Source organism: Phascolarctos cinereus, unplaced genomic scaffold (genome assembly GCF_003287225.1).
Source record: "Phascolarctos cinereus isolate Bilbo 61053 unplaced genomic scaffold, phaCin_HiC Scaffold_1;HRSCAF=81, whole genome shotgun sequence".
Classification (NCBI taxonomy): Eukaryota; Metazoa; Chordata; class Mammalia; order Diprotodontia; family Phascolarctidae; genus Phascolarctos; species Phascolarctos cinereus.
The window spans coordinates 143,548,566-143,566,222 of NW_027555514.1; the positions used below are offsets into that span (position 1 = coordinate 143,548,566).

At 36.3% G+C, this 17,657-nt stretch overlaps 1 long non-coding RNA gene across 1 annotated transcript in view; it reads left to right on the plus strand.

Moving 5' to 3' along the window:
• Window positions 1-17,383, plus strand: part of LOC144457157 (uncharacterized) — a 34,894-nt gene extending 17,511 nt beyond the window's left edge. Inside the window, exon 2 of the long non-coding RNA XR_013486519.1 lies at window positions 14,926-17,383. This is a non-coding gene — a long non-coding RNA (uncharacterized LOC144457157). The remainder of the gene's footprint in view (window positions 1-14,925) is intronic.
• The last annotated feature ends 274 nt before the right edge of the window (window positions 17,384-17,657 follow it).

Below are 17,657 nucleotides of genomic sequence, written 5' to 3' on the forward strand. Positions count from 1 at the left end.
CAGAACAGATTTTTAATTCCAGGGAGCTGAAAATAGATGGATTTATGAGAAGTAGGAGTAATTTGTTTTGTAGAACTTGTAGAACTAGTAGAACTCCTTATACTTCTCTTGCTCAGTCCAGTTGTTACTGCCTCCCTTGAGGTGGTGGTGTTTTTTCAAGTACTTTGAGCTTCTTAGAAGAAAGGCTATTATAAAAACTAATTATTATTAACAACAAGATCTTTTCTCAAGTTGCGTGGGTAACTCCCTTAAACATCAGTCTCACACAGATATGCACTGACTGGATAGATTCTCAGCAAACTGGTTTGTTCCACCTAAATGCTAATGCTTCATAATCTAGATCTCTTGTCATGTTATAAATATACAGTGTACATGATGAGAGAAAAGAATCCTTTCTAATGGGTCTTTGCATGTTAATACAGCACAATGCCAAGTATTTCTGCACAACTCAAATGACATGAAAAGCAACTGGTTTTAACCTCAGGAACTATAATAAAGTTAAATTTCTTTTTTTTTTTTATCCAAAAGTTAAGCATTCTTGCATGAAGAATTTTTTTTCGGTTCCACAAACTTACAGTCTAGTAGGCAGGCTCACAGGGGCTTAAAATTTTTTTTTATAGTGCTCCTCCCCGACATAAAAGGAAAACCAGTTGCTTCTCCACGTTTGTGCCTTGTTGCTCATTTACTAGGAACTGTTTGTCGTTGCCCCCAGTTCTACTTGGCTTGCTGATGTTTGGCTGACCTACTAGTTTATTCCAGGAGGGATTACAGTAGAGCTTTAACTGACCATGTTGTATTTCTTTTCTTGTTATAGGGTTATCTAGATAATTTCACAAATAAGCACACTTAGGCTGTTGGAGCTATAAAACTGGAATCTTTCTGGAGAGCTGCAAAATAGTTCATATCTAGTTATCTCACTACTGAGCTCATATGCTAATATTATAAGGGTCCTATTGACGAGAAAAAAATAGGTATATAAGCTTGAACATATATATGAACAAGAACAAGATAGTTAAAAACAAATGAAAAGGGTATATGATAAGAGTGATTATTAAAAGATAGTGCCTGTAATTGTATACTTCTGCTAATTAGCAGGTATTAAAAGAAACAGAATATTTGTATATTAAAGTCAGGCAATAGGCTCAATATTCAAAAAAGTTAGCCATCTCTTTAACTTTTATGAAGAATCTTTTCCTACACTGAGGGTCCCAGTTGTTTTTGGCCATGAGAAACTGCTCTATACCTCACCTAAGGCTTTAATAAGATGTATGATAGTGGGGATCAATGGGGAGTAGGATCTGAAAGGTGAAGAAAGTTCTTGTTTGAGAAGGGAAGATCGTCGTAGTAACCTCTGTTTGGAGAACATCTAGATTTTAGCAAGGAAGTGAGCCACAACCCTCTTCTCACAAGCTCTTCGAGTTTGTATTTTTAATATTCAGTAGTGTAAAGAAGGCAGGAAGAGGCTGTTTCTCCCTACTGACCATGTTCGGGCCGTGTCCTAGTCTGATCAGCATTCATAGCTAGTATTTGCTGTTCATTTCTAACATAAGGATCCCTGTGAACCCCACATAGATTTAGTTTTACAATGTAATTTTATTGTATTTTTATTTATTTTAAATATTTCCCAATTATATTTTAATTTGGTTCATCAGTACTTGGGAGTGTTGCAGGTATCATAGGCCCCTGTGTTTGACCTCCCTGGACTTCACTTACCTACAAGATAACTTCCAACTTTAAATCTACTATTCTGTATTATAAATTTGCATTGGTTTATTAGAGATTTTAAGTGTCAAATCTTTTTGGCAAATTTTTATTTCCCTTTTTTGTATACACAATGCTTTTTGTTGTATAAAAACCTTTATTATAAGATTTGTTTGACTCTTAAGATCCAAAACTGGAACTGATTAAAAATCTAAAAACTCATAACTCACTCTTTCATAGCCCTTTATAGTTTAGAAAGCACTTTCCTCACAACTCCATTAGGTGATAATAACTTACACTTGTATAATAATCCCAAAGGTTTGCAATGTGGGTTTTTTTTGTTTTGTTTTTGTTTTTTAAATTTTTTAGGCCATTGAGGCTAAGTGACTTGCCCAGGGTCACACAGCTAGTAAGTGTCAAGTGTTTGGTCTGAGGTCGGATTTGAACTCGGGTCCTGTTGACTTCAGGGCTGGTGCTCTTTCCACTGCGCCACCTAGCTGCCCCTGCAATGGTATTTTTTCAATAACTGTGAGAGAGGTATTGCAATTATTATAATTCCTATTTTACAGATGAGGAAACTTCTGAAGCTCCAGGAAGTTAAGTGATTTTGCTCAGACCAGTAGGAAATAATCCAAAATCAGAAAATGTTGGTTCGTATTTGGAATACTACAGCATTGGAAAAGTGAAAGTCATCTCATCTAAGAGTTCCAATTGCTTCTCCCATTGAGTAGTATTTTAAAGTATGTGAAGGAAAAATGTTATATAAAACTAGAAATGAAATAATAGAATTTTATAGATAAAAGAGATGCTTGAAATTATAGTCTAACCTTGTAATTTTGCTAATGATAAAAACTAAGGCCTCAAAAGGTTATGACATTGTCTTGGTTTTTATTGTTGTTTTCAGTGGAGGCTTATTCAAATTTAGAGTCAGTTTAATGATGGCAGACATAAATCTCTTATATAGATTTAAATTTGAAAGTAGATAGATATCTAAAGGTCCTTGGTTCAGTCATGGGTTTCAGCATGTTTCAAATCTGCCCTCAGACCAAACACTTGACACTTACTAGCTGTGTGACCCTGGGCAAGTCACTTAACCCCAGTTGCCTTTAAAAAAAATAAAAGAAAGAAAGTAAACAGATACACTAATATAAAAGGAAAGCTTTCCAGGGGTAGGTAGGGATTCTACATCTAAAGATAACGAAAAAGAATGCTTACAAGTAAGTTCTCATTTTTCATCATTTGGAAGGGCCTTTATTCGAAAATGTTACCAAGTTAAGGAAGGTTATAAACACTACCATTCTAAATTGCATGTAACATTTAATATTTTTCTCACAAAGGTTTTGTGAATGAGAATGAACTATTTTAACCCTATTTAATGACATTTATCCTCTTTTACAGAAAGAAATTAGGAAGTCCACAAAAGTGTCTTCTAGTTGGGAATATATTCTTCACAAGTGTTTTTCATCTATGGGCCTACCGTAAGACTAATCCTAAAGAGTATCAAAACACTAATTTGCCAAGCCAGAAATTACATTATGGGAGTTGAAAAGTTAATGCTCTTACCTATTAATTAAAGTTCTAGCAGTTTTAAATAAGAGGTATTAAACTTTGCTAGGCTCTATAAAAATGTTGCACTTTTAACTACATGGCAATATTCGCCTTAGTTAATCCTTGTAAATTTAAAGGAGTTACTGCTTACAAATTACTCAGGTTTGTTTAGGGTTAGTTGATTCCTTTGGAAGTGATCTCCTTAGGGAAAGTGCAAATACCCTCTTTTCTAAGCATGTAAATGTGGCGAAATAACAGTATGGGTCAGGAGTATTCTCCAGTTAACAAATCATGGGAGAAGGGGTCATAAATTTCCCAGCTTTCTTATTGTGCCCTAGAATACACACTTTTAAAATGATTAAATTTATATCTGTTAAAATAACCTAGGAAATATCTTAACCTCTACTGACTTTTAAGTTTTATCTTAATTATTTATCTCAGCTAAAATTCAGCAGTTCTAACTGCTAAGATGTGTGATATTTTATGAATATATTTTCCCCAATTTTATCCTAATTGAAAAGATTTTTGAATTTTCCATTCCCATAGATATGTAAAAACATCTGATCTTGCATTAGTGTGACCTGAAGGATAAGAGCAGCAAAAAAAAAAACTTTTTAAGTTATGGTAGGGAAAAGATCGTATCTATCAGATGATGTGGAGAAGGCACAACTCAACTGTTCTCATCTAAGGGAATGATTTTTTTTTAATATGTAAAGACAGGCAATTCATTTAACCTCTCCAGGCCTCAGTTCCCTCTTAAGATTCCTTCTTAGCACCAAAGCCATGATTCTGTGAAAAGACAGAACAAAAATGGTTGATAAGACATTGAAACTGCCAATATGTGACAAGATAAGAGACTAGTAAGCTACTTTGGAATTCATGTGATTAGACCTAAGCACTCTATATCCCCAGGCAACTGAAAGAAATGGTGGACATTATTTTTTAGCCACTTTCAATTTTGTTTGAAAGATTCTGGATAATGAGAGATGCCTATAGAACCAACAAAGGCCAAAACATTGTCCTTCTTTTGGAAAAAGGCTATGAACTATATGCTAACAAGCTTAACTAGAATTCTTGGCAAAATTTCACAATGTTAATTGAAGATGGTTTTGTAAACTTCTAGAACTAGGTACACTACCAATATACCTTCATTAAGAAATAGACAAAAAAAATAGAAAGAAATGGGCAGTTAGGTGGTGTGGGATAGCACATTGGATTTGGAGTCAGGAAGGATCCTGCCTCAGACACTTATTATCTTTTTGACTTGGGCAAGTCATTTAATCTCAATTTTCTCATCTGTAAAATGGAGTGGGGATAATAGCACCACAGAGTTGTGACTATCAAGTGAAGAATATCTATAAAACATTTTGCAAACCTTAAGCTCTATATAAATGATAATGTGTTGTTATTAGGAACAGATCATGTTAGACTAATCTTTCTTTTAAAATATACATGGAGGGACCACCAGCAAGGGGGCGTAGTAGATAGAGCTATGGGCCTTTGAGTCGGGAGGACCTGAGTTCAAATGCAGCCTCAGACACTTCACAGTAGATATGTAAAATGTTAGATGAGGAGAAGGCTTGGAGGAGATAGTTTACTTAGATTTCAGTAGAGAATTTGGCCACTCATGCCATCCTTTTGGTTGAGATGTAGGGATGTGGGCTAGAAAGTAATGTAGATAGAGGGTTTGGAACAGGTTAATGGACTAAAACCAAGGAATTAATGCCTCCATACCCTCTTGGAGGGAATTCTTTAGTGACATGCCCTAGGAATCTGTTTTTAATAACTTTATAAATTACTTGGATGAAGGTATGCATTATGTCTTTATCAGATTTGCAGATGATACTGAGAGGGGAAGGATGGCCACTTCGGATAATAACCAAGCTCCAAGGACCAAATTATTTGAAATTTGAGAAAAATCTAGAATTCTATGCTTGAATTCAAAAGCTTCACAAGTTCAAGAATGGGTTAGGTTTAGCTTAACCAAAGTTTTATCTGAAAAAGATCTTGGAGGATTTTTTTTTTACTATGAACTAATGGATATAGTTATGAGAGCTAAAAAAGTTCATGCAGTCTTAGGTTGCATTAAAAGAGGCATAGTGTCCAAGGCTGGAGAGATACGATAATCAATATGGTTAAACCACAGCTGGAGTACTATATTCACATCAAAGAAACCCATGTCCAGAGAAAGTGTTCAAAGGAAGGAGACTACAATGTTGAGAGACTTTCAGGTTGTGCTATTCTAGGATAGTTTGATGTAATTGGGATTGTTTTAAGCTATAGAAAGGAAGACTTATATGGAACATGATAACCATCATATCTTGAAATATTTGAAGTGTTTTCATGTGGAAAAAGATGTGTCCTTCAGCATCAGAGGGCAGAAGTAAGTAGCATTTCTAAGGAAGTTAAATTATGATTCATTGATGGGAAAGTTTTCCATGTGTTTGGGGCTATCCATAAAGAACAAGAGTGTTTGTTGTGGGGTTTTTTTAGAGGATCTTAAAATCAAATGCTTGATGAACTATTTGTTGAAGGTAGTATAGATGGAATTGCAGTTGATAAGTAATATTAGTTAGCTTCTGAGGCCTCTCAAGGCTGAAAACCTGTGATCAGATACCTTTATCATCTTAAGAATCTGGGTGCCAAGATGATCTAGGAAAAAATTTTTATAAAATACATCCTTCATTTCAATAATCACATTAACTAAAATGCTAGCTTCTCATTTCATGAGAATAAATATGGCATCAACAAAAGTAACATGTATGCTGCAGACATTCAGTATAGCCCTAATTATTGTAACTTGATGGATGGTTCCAAACGTGACATTGTTGCACGCAGAATATGTAACTATACCTGTGGAGGTAACTTATTCCATTTCAGTTCTGTATGCTTTCAAACTTGGTATAGTTTACATTCTTTAATACTTTTCCCCCTGATGAGCAAAGCTCTATCCCTTACTGTATGAAGTAGTTGTTTCCACATTGTAGATTTAATTCTCTGAGGCCAGTAAAATTTGGTCAAATTTTTGAGAATGTTTTTCTAAGGTATGCGTTTGGACATTGGTTAATATTCCTCTGCCAATCTGTTACAGTTTTCCTAACCCTAATTGGTAGTTGTAGATATCGTGTTGGAGGGGGTAGAATTTTTATATTGCATGTAGTTGTTGAGTCAGAATTTCATTAATTTTTAATACTTGGATTTGTTTTCAATGAAAATTGTGGAGTCAGGACTGTAAGCTAATTTCTGCTGAAACTTCACTTACCTAAATAATTCAAAACAAACATTTACCAAAGGGCAGCAAGGTGGCACAGTGAATAGAGCACTGGCCCTGGAGTCAGGAGGACTTGAGTGGCCAGTTCAGCCTCAGACAGTACCTGTGTGACCCTGGGCAAGTCACGACCCCTGATTGCCTCCCTCCCATCCACCCCCTTAAAATTTATGAAGTACCTACTATGCCCAAAGTATTGCAAGTAGAAAGATTAAAAACTGAAACAGTCCACTTTAAAAGTGGAGTATTGCACAGTAAGTATAATACAGAGTAAGTTGTGATTGGGTGGAAGTGGTTTGAAAATATCCTGATGAAAAACTGTTTTAGGAAATGTCTGCATTTTCAGCTGGAGAGATCACAGAAAGGTTTTTAGAGAAAGAGAAGATGTATGAATTGAGCCTTAGATAAGTATTCTGAAAGGGGAAGGTGAGAATGGGGAGGCATGAGGAAAAATCTTTAAATGCACTGAGTCAGAGATAGCAAATTTGGGGTTGGGGGGCAGGGACAACTAGTAGTGCCAAAAGTTTGGCTGGAGCAAAGAGCATGTGAAACGGGGGAGTATGTGAAATGAGGCTGCAGAGGTAATTGGAGCCAGATTGTGGAAGGCCATAAATACCTGAGTAAGGGATTTGTATTTTATCCTAGAGGCAGTAGGGAGCCACTGAAGGTTTTTGAGTAAAGAAATGAGATGGTGAGTATTTTGGTTATTTTGATTGTAGTATAAAAGATGGATTAGAGGAAGAACAGACCAGAGTCAGGGAGACTAGTTAGGAGACTCCTATAGTAGAATGTTGTTAGTTTGATGAATGCAAACAAGGGGAGAATTGAAAGATGGGGAGTTTCTCATCAGGGGTCCACTAAAGCATCCTTAAGAAACTAAAGCCAAGAGAATCACTAAAAGTGTCCCATATAAATCTAAGTGCGATTACATTTATTTCTCCACTTGTGGAATGATTTATTATATTAGCCTTCTTTCCAATCTGAAAAACCTGAAGAGCAGGAATCATCTTATTTTGGGAGGATGATAACCAAAATAGAACCTGGCTAAACATTTAAGACACGTAGAAAAAACTAAGCAGAAAGGTATTTTCATCATACTAATGAGCACAAGTCGTTTAAATTTTAATTGATTGAAATGGTAAAATAAGGGTTATTTTTTTTTTATCAGCTCATATGTGCCAAGGAACTTTTGAGCTCCATTTACGTCCCCAGCAGTCATTTGGAAGGCCTGTATTTGGTATCAGGCTCAGCAAAGTTGAATGGAAAGTGAAAAACATAAGAGCAATTGTGAAAGTCTATGAGAAAGAATTATAAATATTATCTAAGCAAACTTAGAGACATCACTACTGAGCCTGTAATATTTATCCCTAAGGAAATTTGTTGTCTAGATTGTGATTCTCTTTTGTTGCTGTTCAGTCATTTCAGTCGTGTCCGCTCTTCCTGACCCTGTCTGAGGGGTTTCTTGGCAAAGATACTGGAGTGGTTTGCCATTTCCTTCTCCAGCTCATTTTACTGATGAGCAACTGAGGCAAACAGTGTTACACAGCTTAGTAAGTGTGTGAAGCCAGATTTGAACTCAGAAAGATGAGTCTTTATGATAATACACATTTATATCCCACTACATAGAATATATAGTTTGCAAGCGTTTAGTGGTTGTGTTATACTCATTTTACAGATGTGGAAACAGACTCAGATTTAAAAGTAGCATACTTGGAACTAGTTTTCTCATAACTCCATGCATGTAGTATTGAATAGTTCTCCCATTTGTATAGTGCTTTCAGGTTTACCAAATGCCCTCAGACTGTAATACCTTCTGTCATATAGGTATTATTTCCGTTTTACAAATAAAGAAACCAAGGTTAAAGAGTTATTGATGTTCACGTGATATTCTGACTCCAGGTGTTCCACTACTTTGCCACGCCTTTAACTTTGTTTCAGAAGTTAAAATATACTTACATATGCACGGAATCTATGAGTTGAAAGGGACCTCAAAGTCCATCTTATACAACATATGCCTAAGGAGAAATTAAATTGATAACATCCCCAAGGAGTAGTCTATCCATCTATCCATCTTTTGCATCACCACTTCTAGTTCAGTGGTACTAAACTTTGTATCAGGACTTGGGTTCAAATTTCAAAAGCACATACTATTTATTTGATCCTATTAGACAAGTTACATCCTCTAAAGGACTTCAGTTTTTGTCTATAAAGCAAGAATTGAATTAGATGGCCTTAAAGTATCCTTCCAGTTCTACATCTATTATCCTTTTTCTAAGTTTAAAAAATATCCAATACTTCCCAAAGCAGCTCTTTCAGTAGCTTCAGCTGTCAATTTTTTTTCCCTCTCTCTGCAATTTGAATATTGTTTTTGAAAAAAATTTGAACATTGTTCTGTACCCTAGGGCTAAACAGGAGAAATTGTTTCCTCAGTCTACCTTTCACATACGGTGTAAACTGAGGCCAAATGAAAGGCATTTAGGGGCCACATTAGATTGAGTACTGGGCCTGAAGTCACAAAGACTCATCTTTCTGAGTTCAAATCTGGCCTCACACATTTACTAAGCTGTGTAACACTGTTTGCCTCAGTTGCTCATCAGTAAAATGAGCTGGAGAAGGAAATGACAAACCACTCCAGTATCTTTGCCAAGAAACCCCCCAGACAGGGTCAGGAAGAGCGGACATGACTGAAATGACTGAATAGCAACAACAAAGGCCAAATGAAATCATCCAAATTATTAAAAGATATGCAGATGGAAACACCTAAGTTCAGTTTCTGTTTACTTTATACAAATTGGTATGGTAAAAAAGGTTTAAAAAATATGTTAAAAGCAAGTCAAGGCTGGAAGAGCTTATGAGAGTCACACACATTGAACGTACTACTTATGAACCCGTGGAGTCCCCAGGTGTTCTGGATTTCAGTTTGGATTTATGCAAAAGAAGTGACCTAAGTCCCATTACATTACTGGGCATCTGGGCACATACCTCAAAGAAGTCCAAGACAAAGCCAGTATACGCCAAAACTTACGTAGCTTCATTCTTTGTGGTAACAAAGAACTGAGAACAGAGAAGCTTTCCATTGATAGGGGAATGCCAAATTAAAGTTCGTGAGTTAATGGAATTCTAAGGAAAAAATGAAGAGGAATTCACAGAAAAGATGGGATGGTTTGCATGATTTTTCACTTTGCATCCAAAGTGAAGTAATAGTACCATGAGAGCAATACATGAAGTGAACTGTAACAATGTAAATGAAAAGGTAGATATGGATTTTACTGAGAAATGAAAAGGCCAGTGAAGGTCCTGGAGATGGGATAAATTAATAGACATTCCAGGCAGGGGGACTACTAAAGCAAAGTATTGCATACCATGTATCACTTGGGTTTTTTTCTTAATTTTAAGGTGGGGAGGGGTGACTGTAGGAGGTGGCAAACACTTGAGAGAATGAAGATTATCAGGTGGATTATATCGTGCTGACACTTGACCTACCTACCCTTCAGGGGATCATGAAAAAAGATTTTTTTTTCTTTGCACTAAAGTTGGAGAATTTAGGCTCTACAAATAAACTGACAGCTTTACTGTATAACATGTCACTTAACTTCTTTAGCAAAAAGAACAAGTTAGAGAATTGTAGAGTTGTATTTGACTTGAAACTTTTAGGTGCCACACTGTATAATTTGAAAAATGCTCCCTTGAAATCACAGCGTATTTTTTTAAAAAATGCTTATATAATGAAATGCCTCCATCCAGTACATAGCTACTAATTCACAATTCAAATGCCACCTCCTATCTGAAGCTTTTCCTGATCTCCACCTGTGCCCTTTTGTTATGCCTGGCCCATAGTAGGTACTTAATAAATCCTTAGTACTTAGTTTTCTGCAGGTGGCTACTTAACCCCTGTATAACGACTTGTTAAATTCATCTGTGAGGGAGGAGAGAATTATTTTCCCAAGCACTTAAAAGAATATATATCAAAATAATAAACATCCTGTTATGCACCAGAAGAGCAATAGACTGATTCCTAGTATAGATGTTTTTAATGCTTTATTTCACTTTGTATGATCTCACCTCTACTATTACTGCCCGAATGTCCTGGACAAACCATTTGCTCTCTCAACCCCAATTTCCTGATTTATATAGTTAAAGCTTTGGACTACATATCCCTTAAATCTCTTCCAGCCCTGACTTTTATGTGATCTCAGTTCAAAAGAGAAAAAAAGTACTAATATAATTATTTTCAGTAGGTTGCTAGTAAAGCTAAATTTAATATTTGGGCATGTAAAACATACTACTGTAATGCCTAGTAGAAAAAAAGCTATGGTGTATATGTATAGCAGTTGGAGTTCAAAAAAGGTTGACATTTAGACTGGAAAGGGACCTTTTTTGAGATCCTATAATCTAACTTCCTCAGGTAATGTTAAGTACTAAACAGTTCACTGGTAAAATTTTTAGACACATTAGAGCTATCCTGCTCTATCTAGCTGCTTCTGAAACATGGAGATAAGAGTTTTAAAGAGTGAGTCCACATGGTTTTTTTGGCTCTTCAATCTGGTTTAGCTGTTACTACAACTGCAGAATTGAGTGAAAGAAAGATACATTGTTAGCCTTCACAAGAGTCACTCTGGTGCAGCCTTGTAAAATTTCCATGTTTGATGTTGCCCTTCACCATTAATGAAATGAAAAGTAAGGTTCTTCAAGAATGAATAGAAATTATGTATCTTAAGTTAGGATAATGATTTCCTTGAGTAATTTACAGACTCCTTGAGGTCAGGGAATATTTTTTTTCCTTTTGTCTTTGCAACCACAGTGCTTTGCTTTGTCATAGTAGGCAATTAATAAATGTTCTTTGGTATAAGTGAGCCCTTCACCCTAGTTCAAGCTTTTATCACCTCTAACCCAGACTATTATGGTAGCCTCCCTATTTGGTGTCCCTGCCTCTAAAATTGTGCAGCTAGGTGGTGCAATGGCTAGAATACTGGGCCTGGAGTAGGGAAAACTTTGGACAAGTCACCTTGCCTCTGAGTTTCTTCAACTATAAAATGTGGATTATAACACTTACCTTGCTAGGTGGTTGTGAGGATCAAATGAAATAATATTTGTAGAACACATAACACAATGCCTAGCACATGTAGTTCTATATAAATAATTATGTATTATCATTAAACTGTCCACTCACCAGAGTGGTTTCCTGCTTTAAAGAAAAACCCTCCAGTGGTTCCCTGTGTGCTCAAATACAATCCCTTCTATTTCACATTTAAAAATCCATCATAATCTAGCTCTAGCTTACTTTTCCAAATTTAATACACATCATTCCCCTCAGTCCAGGCAAATTAGCTTACTTGCTGTTCTTCATATATGATATTCCACCTCCTTATTTCATTTATCTTCATAGATTTTCACCATACCTGGCATGAGTTTACTGTACTCACCACAAGCTCTTGGAATCCCCAAATTTCCTTAAAAGCTCAGCTTAGGTAACATCTCCTATATATAAGACCTTTTCTGTTGACTTCTTCTCTCCCCTAAATGACTTTGGTTTACTTTAAATGTGCTTTTGTGTTTATGTATTTTCCTCTATGCAATATAAGGTCCTTTAGACCATGGATTTTTTTGGGGGTGGGGCTAGGGAGTAGGTCTTAATTTTCCTACTGCTTAGCACAGAATAGACATTTTACATGCTGAATTGTTTGGATTTAATTGAACAAAGCCAAGAAGCGCAGACGAATTCATTGATCAGTGTCACAGCATAGCAAAATAGTGGCAGAGCCCATCTTTTGAGACCTAGCCCAGTGAGTTTTCCCTTTTATACCATGGTACTTACTTTATATTTGGGGTGGGGGTCCTTATTCTCCCTGCCACTCCCATTTTTAGTTTTGTATCAGAGTAGAATCAGCTTATAGGTTTTTGAGCTAACATTTAACCCATGAATCAGTCAGGCGCTTCGTTTACATTCTAGGTTGTCATGGTGGTTACAATAATTGATGTCAGTCAACATAGAGAAATCTACATAATTTTCATTTCACCCGTTACATAGAAGCTCCAACACTCTTGTAAACAGTGGAGTATTCCAACTGAGAGGGTGATGTGATGTTGAAAATTAGGCAGTTTATCAAAGACTGATACCCAGGATGTATTGAGAGTTGAAACTTCTGTCTGACCAGCAGTGCCATTACTGTTTGATACAAAAGAATAGCAAACTAAGTGACTATCTGAAAGAAAACATATCCCCTTTACTCAGAAGAGAAATGCAGTGTAAAACATTTTCACCTCACCCACTGTACACAAAAGTATTTTAGTCAATGTTGATTAGACAGTAGAAAGATAGGCGTACTTGTACACTGTTGATGGAATAGTGAATTAGTTCAGATTGTCATTTTGTAGCAATGTGAGAAAAGTATTATATTTTCCATATTATATTCCCTGACTCATTATTTCTTATTAGTGGACATCTAGTCCAAAAAGGTCAAAAACAGAAGCAATGTCTAATATATACTAAAATATTCATAGCAGCATACACTGTTGGCAAAGAACTGAAAACAAGTGGATTAACTCACTGAAGAGAAGTAGGGATGTGGCAAAATGGATATACATTGTTGGCTGTATTTACTATAATTTGTTGAAATGGAGCATTCTGTTTGGGATGCCTGGGATGCAGGAGTATTTCCATTCACGGCTGGTGTAAAAACAAAAGACATCAATAAACTTTTTAAGCTTATAAAATTATGTGGTGTGTCAACAGTTGGTGTGTTCCAGGGCCTGCTCAATTAGCTGTGGAGCCCTTTTAACCCAGAAGGCAAAATAAAGTTCATTGGCAGTTGAGTTATTTGGGAAAGCTGTCTCTTTAAATGGAAAGAAAAGGTGTGGTCTCGAATAATTTTAAAGTTTCATTATGTTAATGATTTGTACACTTCTATCACATTTCCCTTATTTTTGAAAGATAGATTATTGTTAACTGTGTGTAGGGTTGTAACAATTTATAATCACTTCAGACAACAGTTCAGTTCTAGCTATACTTAACCTCTTCAAAAAGCCTTTTTGCCTCTGAAGTGTGTTAATAACACTAGGTTCTCAAAGGCTGTGCCTGCAGAGCACAAGCTTCAACAGGTCCTGCCAAACCAGAAATGTTTCACATAGGGCCCACTGAATGTCTGTTATTGGGAAACCAGACTAGCAAAATTTACATAGAATCCTCACTCAGTTGGTGATGAATTTATGCCCCAGGGGTTAGTAAGAAGTAGTGGGACCTATTTCAGTGAAATAAATTTTACTATATAGAGCTAAGGCTAACACGGATGAACTTGAAAATTCACTATCAGAAGAATCAAAACAAAAAATAAGTGATCTAGGCACATCTATATGTGTATTCGACATGACATTTCTTTACAGATTTGAAATGGAGGAGCTGTTGTTTTTCCTATCAGCAAAGCATAAACAAGGAAACCAGATTTATCGATTGTTTTCTTCCCATGTCATATATTTGAAGATTTAAAAAAACTATTTGTAAATGGATAAGTGAATTTGATATAATAGCACAGACAATAGCACAATAAGGATACTATAGAACCTTTTCACTATGTGAAAGGCTGAGTCCTAAAATCTTTCCCTTAAAATTATTCTGAAAAGATGTTTTTCAGTGCTATCTACAAAATCGGCTTGCCTATGCCATGAGCCTGACTAGAGCAAGCCTTTTGCCGTTTCCTACATGTTTTATACACGTGCAAAAACAAAATAATCATTGCCTCAGTGTCTGACTGAACTTTCAAGGGTACTAGATATGAAGTCAGACACTAAATTGGGGGGGGGGTTAACATTACATTAATTGGGGCAGCTAGGTGGTACAGTGGCTCCTCAGACACATACCACTCACTAGCAGTGTGACCCTGGGCAAGTTATTTAAACCTGATTGCCTCAAAAAAACCCCAAAACACCATTACATTAATTGTCCTTGGAGAAAATAATTCTGTTTCTAGTTGTGCAGGAAACAGCAAGTTTAGACTATCCATACTCCTCTGAGTTCTTGATACTCTCTCCAGTATTAGGTTTAGGCTATTTTTTTGTTTTGTGTTGTCTCAATAAGGCATAAATAAGGGGAAAGAAAGGAGATGAGCATACAAGTCCGTTTTGATGTTCATAATTAAGATTGGACTAGGGAGGGGGTTGAAATACCTCCTGAAGTGTTAGGTTATTCCTTAAATATCAGTATATGTGTTGATTATCATACCTTGGCTTAGCACAAGAATTATGCATAAACTGGCCCCTTAGGAAGTTATGACTGGCTATAAGGAATGCAGAATCTCCCTGACACAGGGTAGTCAGAGTGAGGCTGGGTGAGACTTCTTTCTCTGAGTGGAGGAACAGTTTAATTAGGCACATTGTTCTTAAGGTGAAGAAAGTTTCCTTCTCTCTTGTTTCAGGCTTTTCCCCTGAGAAGTTGGACTTGCTAGTTAAGTGTGCTATACAAGTTCTGGGTCCTCAGTCAGCTTTAATGGAGACAATAAAGACGCTTGCAGTCAGTTTCAGTTGCAGAAAGGTAAAGCAATTTAAAACTGGTTCAGCAAATTTGAGCTACTTTTATTTAGAATTCAGGGTTGCTACCAGGCCTGTTCAAATCACTAAACAACATGAAGTATTTCATGACAGGCTACAGATACAGTCTTTCTTTTTTCAACATTTGAAGGAATGACAAATACAAAGCATGTAGAACACATGGGGAAAGCTTACAGAGTGGTGCTGGGTAAAGAAAACAAAGCCAGGAGAGCTATATTGGTGACTCAGAGTATAAAGGCAATTCTAAAACACAACAAAACACATACAGGGGCATATATTGGCACACATCCTTTCTGTTAATACTTGGTAAATGACAAAATCAGAAATAAGTAATATTAGTGAAATCACTTTATTGGGTGTTTTGTGGGGACTGCTTTTAGGGTGGGAAAATAGATATTTGTTGGGAAGTGTCTGCACTGTCAAGACATTTTAAAAATTGCCTGGTTGTTACCGGAATGGTCCTTCTGGCTACACAGGAAGGGAATCTTTAAAAATTCCAGAGAGTTTGGATAGTGCCCTTTTTCTAGAGACCGTCTGCCTCCCGGAGAGACTTTCTTTGATCTAATTATCTAAAACTGGGGCAGCTAGGTGGCACAGTGGACAGGGCACCAGCCCTGAAGTCAGGAGGACCTGAGTTCAAATCCAGTCTCAGAAACATAACCCCATTGCCTAGCCAAAGGAAAAAAAAAAGATTATTAATTATCTAAAACCTATAGGCTGCCAGAAGAATCTGGTTTCAGTTAGAGAAACAATTCTAAGCAAGTCTTTGCACAGGTGTAATGATTATTTTGTTTTTGCACATGTATAAAAGTTATTGTACGTGTGTAAATAACCACTGGAAAAAGTTTTCACTTATGTAGACTTTAGTTTTAACCCAATTGCAGAATTTGTTCTTGGTTGGGAACAGAGTGGGTATTTTATTAATTGTTCCATTCAGTATGCCTTTAGATCAGCTACTGAAGAGATTAGTCTGTCTGGAGCTCAGGATGATAGGTTTAGTAACATCAAAACACTCCCATATCTAATAAGAAATGATTATGGATTTAAGGTTGAAAGGAACCTTCCTCTGTTTTACAGATGAAGAAACTAAGCCTCAAGTAGAGTGACTTGCTCAAGGTCAAACGGAGTGACAGAACTGAGAAACTCCTTAGTGTTAGAGAGGGATATTTTTCTTTGCCTAAACCCAAATCTAAGAAACCTGCTTCATATCTATTTTTCTCTTGAGGCTAAAAATTGAAATTGAATGCCTATATAAGTATTATCTAGGACTAGGATGTAGGGATAGAGCTAAGTAGATGTTCTAGAGCAAAATTCTCCAGAACCTGGGTTCATGTGGGGTTTTCTACTTCCTCTACTGCCAAGTCCTGTGTTACTTTGGCCTCCTTGCATTCAAACTACTTCACTGAGCAAAGAAACAACTATTTTCAGAGCTGTCTAAAGGGTAGTGATCCTTTTTCAAAGTCTGCAAGTTTTGTAGAATCAAAGATAAAAAAACTGGAATGGGCCTTTTTTTTTTTTAATTTTTCCATGGCCCATCGGTGGTAACTAGGACCTCAGTTTCAAACCATTCTGACCAATAGAAAAAGTGTTAGTATTCTCCCAGTTTCTGCTGTAGGCCCTTTTCTCTACATGCTCTACTTTGGTGATCTCATGTGTCTTCCCTGTTTTCAGTCCTGTGTTCCTAAGTCTATACATCTCTGAACTTTTTTTTTAAGCTCAAGTTCATATTTCCTACTAACTGTTGGATGTCACTTAAATGTCTCCCTGGTACAAACTCAACCTATCCAAAACAGACTGCAGTCTTATTATCCCCTTAAATTTTCCTTCCAATTTCCTTTTTCTATTGATGACATCTTTCAAGTCAAACCAGTCTTAAAAGTTGACTGACTTTACCTCTCCTTCAAACCTAGTTATTTGCTAAGTCCTGAATAAACTCAAAAATTCTCAAACCCTTCTGTCTAACATTGCCACCATTCAAATTCAGGCCTCATGACCTCTCTCACTTGCACAATTGTGATTACTGGAACCTTTTTTTGTTTGTTTGCAGTATCTTCCAGTTCATCAGTGCTGTTGCCAAAATAATCTTCCTGCTGTATTGGATGGACTCACATTCCTCCTCTAAAACCCTGATTGCTTATTATTGCTTATAAAATAAAGATTTTAGTTTTTAATAAAGTTTTTAGATCGGCCTTCATAAGGTATGTTGAAGAGGGACTTTGGCATAGATGGGGATAAAGCAGGTGAACTGCTGGGTAGTAGTACTTAACAACTTGCTTATTGATGGATTGGTTGTTGAGTTTCTTAATAAACATTTGTCAAATCTGTTGTGTGACTGGCTTTCTTATATCCCAACTAAAAGAACTGATGGAAAAAACTGCCCAGATTTGTGCAAGAGGAACATAGAGCAATATATACAGAATCCGTATCCTCTTCAGACTATATTAAAGGCAAACCCTCTTATTCCTCAACATTTTTTTTTGTCCTTAACTCTTTTTTTTTTTAAAGAGTTCAGAATCTCTTCTATCAAGCTGCCTTTTGCTTAGGGGTTGGAAAATATGCCATTTGTAACAGACTAAAACTAGCAATTTGCTTGGTTGCT